Raw genomic sequence first — 9,050 nt, forward strand, 5'->3', positions numbered from 1 at the left:
CGCCCATACTAGTGCTGTCAGGGTAAGGGGTCAAATATAATATTTACACCGATGCCTCTCGAGTCGGTTTGGGGTGTGTACTTATGCAGAATGATAGGGTGATTGCCTATGCCTCACGACAGTTGAAGAAACACGAAGAAAATTACCCCACTCACGATTTGGAGTTGGCAGTAGTCATTTTCACATTAAAGCTTTGGAGACATTACCTCTATAGAGAGGAGTTCAAGCTCTTTTGCAACTATAAAAGCCTCAATTACATCTTTACACAGAGGGACCTGAATATGAGGCAATGCCATTGGATGAAGACTTTGAAAGACTTCAAGTTTGAAGTCTCCTACCATCCTGGCAAGGCTAACCTTGTGGCCAATGCATTAAGCCGCAAGAAAACTGTAGAATTTGTAACCTCGCTATTAGTAAGAGAGTGGAATATGGTGGAGTTCGTGTGAGATTTCGAACAGAGGCTGATAGTGGAGGAGTCATTCGAGAGCGCCGCACACTTCCATGTGCAACCACTTATTGATGACTGAATCATTGTAGCTTAGAAAGAAGATGAACTATTGGTGAAGATGAGAGAGCGTGCAAGAAAAAGTGAAGAATCAGAATGGAGGATTGGCTTAGATGGAGGTTTGCGGTATCGTGGCCGCTTATGCATCCCGAACCTTCACGACTTGAGGAGAGAAGTTCTAGAGGCCGCACACAGTTCAAAGTTGGTGATGCATCCGGGTAGTACAAAGATGTCTTGAGATGTGAAGTGTTTGTACTGGTGGGACAACATGAAGTCCTAAATAGCAGACTTTGTGTCCCGATGCCTTACGTGTCAGCAAGTCAAGGCCGAGCACCACCGACCCCTTGGTTTACTTCAGCCCATGCCCATAGGTAAGTGGAAGTGGGATTTAATATCTATGGATTTCATTTCTTAGTTACCAAATACGAGAAAGGGGCATGACTCCATTTGGGTGATTGTGGACCAGCTGATGAAGTCGACTCATTTCCTCTCGATTAGAGTTTCTACTTCGACAGATGACCTAGCCAAGCTGTACATTAAGGAGATAGTATGATTGCATGGGGTTTCTTTAGAGATTATGTCAGACCGAGACACATGATTCATGTCTATTTTATGGACTCAAATACAAGAGGCGATGGGGATGAAACTAAAATTCAGTATAGCGTTCTACCCTCAGACCGACGGGCAGACGGAGCGGGTGAATCAAATACTCAAGGATATGTTACAAGCATGCATACTTGACTTCAAGGACAGCTGGGATGACTGTCTCCCTTACGCTGAATTTGCCTATAACAAAAGTTTCCAAGCAAGCATTGCCATGGCTCCTTATAAAGCCTAATATGGACGCCCATGTTGGGCTCCGCATTGTTGGGCGAAAGTTGGCGAGAAGAGCTTGGTTGGCCCAGATTTGGTTCGGGCGACCTTTAAAAAGATTGATATTATCAGGCGTCGACTCCTTACAACCCAGAGTAGGTAGAAGAGCTACGCAGATACGAGATGGAGACAATTGGAATTCGAAGTTGGGGATAATGTATTCCTTAAAGTTTTCCCAATGAAAGGAGTACTACGTTTTGGCAGGAAAGGGAAACTCACGCCGAGGTTCATTAGCCCGTTCCAGCTTTTACACCAAGTGGGTGTAGTGGCATACCATCTTGCCTTGCGCACGCCACTCGCAAGCATACACAACATGTTTCATGTGTCAATGCTGAAGAAATATGTTCCCGACCCTACTCATATTATCAAGTGGGAGCAAGTATAGTTAGGAGAAGATACTACCTATGTATTATGACCAACACGTATTCTAGATAATAAAGAGCAAGTATTATGTAGCAAGATTATCCCGCTCGTGAAAGTGTTATGGACACACCACACCGAGGAGGAGGCTACTTGGGAAACGGAAGCCGAAGTCCCTAAGAACTACCCACAAATCCTCGAGGAGTATGAAAAGGCACTAATCTTGGGGATAAAAATTTTCTTTAAGGGGGGTAGATTGTAAAGTCTCGAAAAAATTCGTAAAAAGACCTGAGTACCACCTCAGGCAGAACTACGCGAGGACCGCATCCTGTCATATAATTTAGGCAGAATTTAGTTAAGTACTAAACTAAATAATCTATAGATTAATCTTAGGCCACTATTTTCATAAATGGGAAGGCCTAAAGCCATTAGTACCACTGACCCAATGTCATCTTAAAACCTAGGGGGAATTCCAAGGGCCTGTCGCTCTTGGGAGTACATTGAAACCCCATATCAGGCCTAGACCGCACGTCGAGGGTCCGATGACCATGAAACTATAGGAAGATGTCCATCCTGCTAGGCTTAACAACCATTGCGGGAATCAAGCCCAGATAGTGTCCAGAAATGCCCAACTTGAGCCATGAGTAAAGTGCATGGGAAACACGAATATCCTTAGAAAATGAACTGAAACTTAAGTGAATTGGGCCGTTCACTCTTATGTAAAGTTGAGGATTTTTGACCATTAGTTTGTAACCAAACTTCACCCATGGGGAAAGGAAAATTTCCTACACATATCCGTATAATCGTGGCCCCGATTGAACACATATGACCGTTGATTTGACACCAGCTCTCCACGGTCGATCGCCTTATTGGATCGCATTGAAATCATGTCCTAGCATGGATCCATTGTCAAGGAGTGTACCCTACGACGTAGATGAGTCATGGGCCTCGCTATGAGCCTTATTCGCCAGAAACAGCCGCCCACTGGGTATTAACTATGTATAAAGTGGCCTTGGGCCATTTGCATCAATTCTAGGCTTATAAATAGCCCTTATTTCTCTCCCTCACTCCCATATATGAATTTTGTAAAAACCCTAAGGGGTAGAGAGGAGAAAATGATGAGAAAAAAGGAAAGAGAGAAGTGAGATATTAGGAGATCGCTGCAAGAATCCTCTCTAACGAATCCACGGATCAAATCTCCGCCCCGTTGCGCTACCCAACCTTTTTCAATTATGATTTTGGGTAAGAAATCCTAACCCTAATATCGTTGTAGAGATCCAGGATAGTTGTTCATCAACCTAGCTAACCTGCTTCGTCATTTAGGTGCCTGACGTTCCATTTTCAAAAATGTAGGATTTGGGTCGAGTCCGAGTGGAGCATCCCGACGAAGGTGCAGATTCTAAATGCTTAGGTTATGGTTATCAATGCTTTCATGTCAGTCAATGATTTATTCTTGACTTGATTGCTACCGTATTATCTTAGATACGTCGATTTCGGCATGATATACACCTATAAACTGTGATGAGTAAAAGATGTATCCCATGTGTTTGTTGAAATGTTTGAATAAGCATTTGAAAATGACTTGTGCTTGCCATGTTTACTAATCTAGGAATCATCATTGTCATATGCATGTTGATCTCTCTGTATAAGGAATTGATAAAACATATGTTGTAACTAACCTAGTCTATGTGTTTCATGAATTGTCTGAATGAGAAATTGTTGCTGATTTATATTTATTACGGGTATTAAGATAGGATCCTTTACTGCCTTATACATACGTGTAAATTCCTTCATGTAATCATATTTTCCTCTATGTAATTAATTGATAAAATGCAAGTGTTTGGTAACATGATCGATGTGTCTGATAAAATGCCCAAATGATGAATCCACTTGGACTGTTTGTTAAATACTGAGATGAATATCACATGTGTTTGTTAGCTACATATGAGTAGGATTGAGGCTATAATATAGCCCAGGCAATCGGCAACAGTCCCTGTTCGGGTGGCCGAATTAGTCTCACCACATTGGGTATACTCGATGAATCCGGGTTGCACGACGATTGTCGATAGTGGTTAGGCCACGAGGGGTGCTTATGCGCTCCATGTTGATTAAGTTAGCGTGTGCCCATAACAATCAAGCTTGCCTAACGAACCGATTGACCTATTATGTATTTACCATGTATGGACATGACTGCTTGAATCTAAGGTACCCCTCACTAATGTAAAGATCCACTTTAACCATGGTACCACGATCCACTAAGACTCATGAGCTGGGCATGGTAATATGGGACACCGTGTTCAAGCTGTCAGCCTATGCCGGGATGACGAGCCTTCTCGTAGTGACCTCACTACAAGAAATCTCACTTTTAGCGACGAAAATTTTCGTCCCTAAAAGTCAAATTTTTGTAGCTAAAAAGTTTTAGCGACGAAAGTTTTCGTCGCTAAATTCATCGCTAAAAGACCGATGTCGAAGCGTTTTATCAGCGAAGAATTCGAATCGTCGCTAAATGCAAGCTTTTTAGCGATGAAAATTTTCGTCGCTAAAAAAACTGTACAAGACTTTTACCAGCAAAAATTTTCGATGCTAAAAAATGTTCCACTTTTAACGACAAAAATTTTCGTCGCTAAAAAAACTATACAAAACTTTTTGCAGCGAAAATTTTCGCTTCTAAAAATAAATTACAAAACTTTTGGCTACAAAAATTTTCGCTGCTAAAAATAAATTACAAAACTTTTAGCGACGAAAATTGTCGTCGTTAAAAAAACTGTATAAGACTTTTAGCAGCGAAAATTTTCGCTACTAAAAAATTCGTTCCATAAATTTTCGTCGCGAAAAAACTGTATAAAACTTTTAGCAGCAAAAATTTTCGCTCCTAAAAAATCGTTCCACTTTTATCGACAAAAATTTTCGTCACTAAAAAAACTGTACAAGACTTTTAGCAGCGAAAATTTTCGCTACTAAAAAAATTGTTCTACTTTTCGCGACGAAAATTTTCGTCGCTAAAAAATTGTACAAGACTTTTAGCAGCGAAAATTTTCGCAGCTAAAAATAAATTACAAAACTTTTAGCTACGAAAATTTTCGTCGCTAAAAGTCTCTTTTTAAAAAATTATTCTAGCTCAAAATTCCACACAAAATTCCTGATATACACCTGTTAACAATATATTTCATCATATTCATCCTGATATACACCTGTTATATAATGTATTTCATCATATTCACATTCACATCCATCTAAACCCAAACAAGAAAATCCATCCAAACATAAAAGTACATTCATCCAAACACAAACAATCTTATCTGCATCACACTCATTCATGCATAAATACATATAAGTTTAACATAATAAACAAATATACAAAAAATCATCATCTTCTTCCTATTTCGACAACATCCTTACCACCTACTTTCTAGTCAAGTTCCATAGCCATGTACACTTGTTTCCTTGTCCTTGCATCTTAACATCATCGCCATCTTTCTCTTTTATCTACACCACCCAACATTTGGAAGGATCATACATGTATTCACTGAAGAAGATATGCTCAAAGATTGCAGGGTCATCTAGAGATGGAAGATCATGCTTCTTTCTAGCTTCACACTTCCCTTCTATCATCTCCACTAGCACACTGAGTGTTTCTACACTGTAATACACCTGCCAATTGAACTGAAAATCTTGTAACATCATTTCTACTAGTCACTGGAAACAGTCATATGATTTGTGACTCCATAACATGTCTGTGGGTTCTCTATGAACTCTAATCACAGAGTGATACCCAAAAACCTGACACACTTGGTGGTCAAACTACAACTCAATGCCAACATGGACTGGCACATCAGCCACTTTTGTTGTAATAGGAATTGTTTGATAACCATGATGAAGAAGAATACTTTCCAACAAAGAGCTACCAGTTAACGGCCAAGAAACTCACCTTCATCGTGACGTGGCAAGCCAAAAGTTGATAAGGCATGTACTTATAGCCACTGCAAAAAGAAAAAATGAAAAACTGAGTTGTGGCTTTTGGGTTTTCTCAATGACATCATATCATTTATTCAAGTCACAATACAAAATAAAATTCAAATCTTTCAAGGCCTGATTGAGTTTCATCGACTTAATGCAAAGATAATCTACAAGCTCAAAATAGAGCTAATCACAGGTTCACTAGGCTAGAAATAATCCATTGATCTAAATGCATCTTTTACACTGCATTTTGAAACACACCTAAGTTGGATTGCAATTGTTCAGTTCAATTAGGTGGCAATGATTGAACTGTATCGACGGTTAGTGTTATTCATAATGGAGTACAAATTGCAATTACATTCCTTTCTAGTTGAACTTGGAGTAATGATCACACAATACAAATACTATGATAGTTTCAAATTGGTCATTTCAGCTTCACTGAAATGATTATTGCATTTCTAGATGATAGCATGTCCACACACAACCATTGCCTTGCATATACTCTCACCTTGAACTGTCCTCAAACTATCCATACATATTAACTTTGGAATTCACCTTTAGTCAAAGAAATTGAATGTTAATCTATATGCAAATAGAGATCATCATAGTTCCAACACTTATGTTCCTTGAATGAAAAGAAAAAACCATTGAATATCATTCAAAATATAGAACATGAAAGCAATGAAACACAAGTTCTTCTACAATATTTGGTGGTAATGTCAGTTGTATTAACAACATGCCTGCACTGCAAAAGTTCAATACAAACATTCTACAACAGAAATAACTTTTGTTTTTAAGTTGAGACTATGAGAAACTCTGATATGACTGTGGTACTATCAACATGATCAAGAGATATGGGAGCCAATGGAATTTAAAAGATATACCGTAGTTACTAGAAACCATATCATTAATGAAGTATATAACATAAGTGCTTTTTTTTCACAACAGCAAAACTTCATAAGGTTGTTAACATTACTGAGAACAGAAGTTCTTAAAAGTTTAGGAGAGCTCCAATAAAGAAAACCTCGAAGACATGACAAACTCAATCTTCCTTCAGTGAGCAGATAAGCAACAATTGTGATTCCTTTATCTTAGCGATAGATTGCACCACCGAACTACGAAGAATTATGATAAGATCTACATGTAAGAATTTTTCTTTCTTCCTCTTTCTACAAGAGTGTTTCATAGTGACCATAAGTTTTGGATTAAAACTATATCATTAATGAAGTATATAAGCCACCAAGTTTCAACAGGCTTTAAGCCAGGATTGACTTTACTTCATTGGATATTGCATCTTTACTTCCAAATAAATGAATTCATTGTAATATAAATCAATTGGGCACAAATCAAACCCTGTAGTGATCAAGAATTCCATTGGGTGGCTAGTAGAATTCCACTGGGCACAAATCAAACCTTATAGTCCTTTCCTATCAATTGGGCACAAATCAAACCCTATAAATCAATTGCTCTCCTAGATTACCACCATTACAATTTGTGAGGCAGCAAACTGTCCAAACTTCATTGTTGATTATCCTTTAATTTTTGCGATTGTTCCTTTTAATAGAACAATTTATGGAAAACATTAAGGCCCTTCCAATCTAAACCTCACATCATTTGCATAGAATAAAGGTAATAGATTTCAACCTAAGGAATCTTGCAGGAGTTGCGTAAGTTTGCTGTTTCTGTAAGGTATGTAGGTATTTTTCTGAGCCAAGGCTACAATCACATCTCCCAAACAGGAAAGGGACCGATTGATATGTTGTGCTTATTTTAGCCTATCTCTTGTTACTTTCTGATTTATCCACCCTCTCACTTCCTGCATTTTCTAACCATTTAGTGTCACCATGCTGATAAAGTTCTTCACTAAACAGTAAATTTCACAACAATCATCATCAGGACAGGAACAAAACAAATTCATAGAGAAGTTACTTATTGAAATTACCAACCTTCATAGAGAAGAAGTATGGGAACAATCGTTACAATAACAAATTCATAGAGAAGTTACTTCCGAAGCTCACAATTGCTGTATCAACAAATGCAGATTTCAATATATATAATATAAAGCCTGCACCAAGAATATAAAAAATGAAAAATGTTTCTTACTTTTCAAGAATTTGGTTGCATTAGGAAATGCTTTCAACACCTGGAAAAGAGACCAAATAAAGAAAAAGAAAAAAAGGTAAAAAATAAAAAATAAAAAATCAGCATATAGTGCAATATAATCTACAAAGTTTACAAAATTAAAAATGATAATGGATGACACTTCAAGAAAATAAACATATGTCAAAATATTTATGGAGAGAAATTTAAAATAATAATTTAAAAAAACATAAACACGTCAAGCATTTATGATGCAAAATCCTGCACCAATTGAACTTCATTTATGATTACTGAAAATCAGTCCATGCACAAGTGAATCCAGTGAGAAGTTGTGATATGCATACCAAGGGTATCATATAATGGAGCACAATAAATCCCATGAGCATTGCAGGCCTGCAGAAGTTATGCAACATCAATAAGAAACACAAAAATCTAAAAAGGAGGCTCACATATAGAGTTTAGAGGTGTGTTGAGCATACACATGTATAACCTAGCCCATCTAAATGCCACCACATGTGTCAGCCAGGCACAAAGGTGTGAAATCCTATATATGTGAACATAGGTTCATTCCCAGTTGATCTCATTTTAGCAAAGATAATGACAAGAGCTCCTAAATTCATACATAAAAACAAAAGAAGAGGAAAGGAGTTCCTACCAAGTGAATTTAGAGGTTTTTCCCTTTTATCAATTGGTATTCCTTAATACGTAAATACATACATATATACATGCATAGATAGACATGTACACATGCTCTCTTTCCCCCACCCCATGCATGTGTGGGCACACACACACAAGAAATGTCCACGAGTGAGTTTCAGCTCACAGGGGGAAATGCTTGCTTGTCTCAAAATACACATTTGTTGGTGGAGTCAACAAAAGCACAAAGACTTTCGCAAGAGAAAGAAACACCCGAGGGAAATGCTAGATGGTTCTTTGCAAAAACTTGGAATCTGTGGTAATATAGACAGAAGAAGATGGAAACTATCTTGACTATGCGACAGGGTACAACTGACCTTAGAAATTCGAATATAAAACTTGCATCTAGAAACTTTAAATAAAAAATAAGTATAGGTTTAGGTTATAAGTATAGGTTTAGGTTGGGTTATAAGTTAAGGTTTAGGGATTTGAGTTTAGGTTAAGGTTTAGGTTTAGGTTATAAGTATAGGTTTTGGGATTTGAGAATAGGTTTAGGCTATAAATATAGGTTTAGGTTAGGTTATAGGTTAAGGTTTAGGTTTAAGTTATAAGTATAGGT

At 37.8% G+C, this 9,050-nt stretch overlaps 1 long non-coding RNA gene across 1 annotated transcript; it reads right to left on the minus strand.

The window, feature by feature from the left end:
• Positions 1 to 7,704: 7,704 nt before the first annotated feature.
• LOC131219039 (uncharacterized) lies at positions 7,705 to 8,824 on the minus strand. The gene is made up of 3 exons (XR_009157977.1): positions 8,140 to 8,824; positions 7,799 to 7,838; positions 7,705 to 7,718 (listed from the first exon to the last, which is right to left on the minus strand). It is a non-coding gene; the product is annotated as an uncharacterized LOC131219039 (long non-coding RNA).
• Positions 8,825 to 9,050: the final 226 nt, after the last annotated feature.

Source organism: Magnolia sinica, chromosome 11 (assembly GCF_029962835.1).
Source record: "Magnolia sinica isolate HGM2019 chromosome 11, MsV1, whole genome shotgun sequence".
Classification (NCBI taxonomy): domain Eukaryota; kingdom Viridiplantae; phylum Streptophyta; class Magnoliopsida; order Magnoliales; family Magnoliaceae; genus Magnolia; species Magnolia sinica.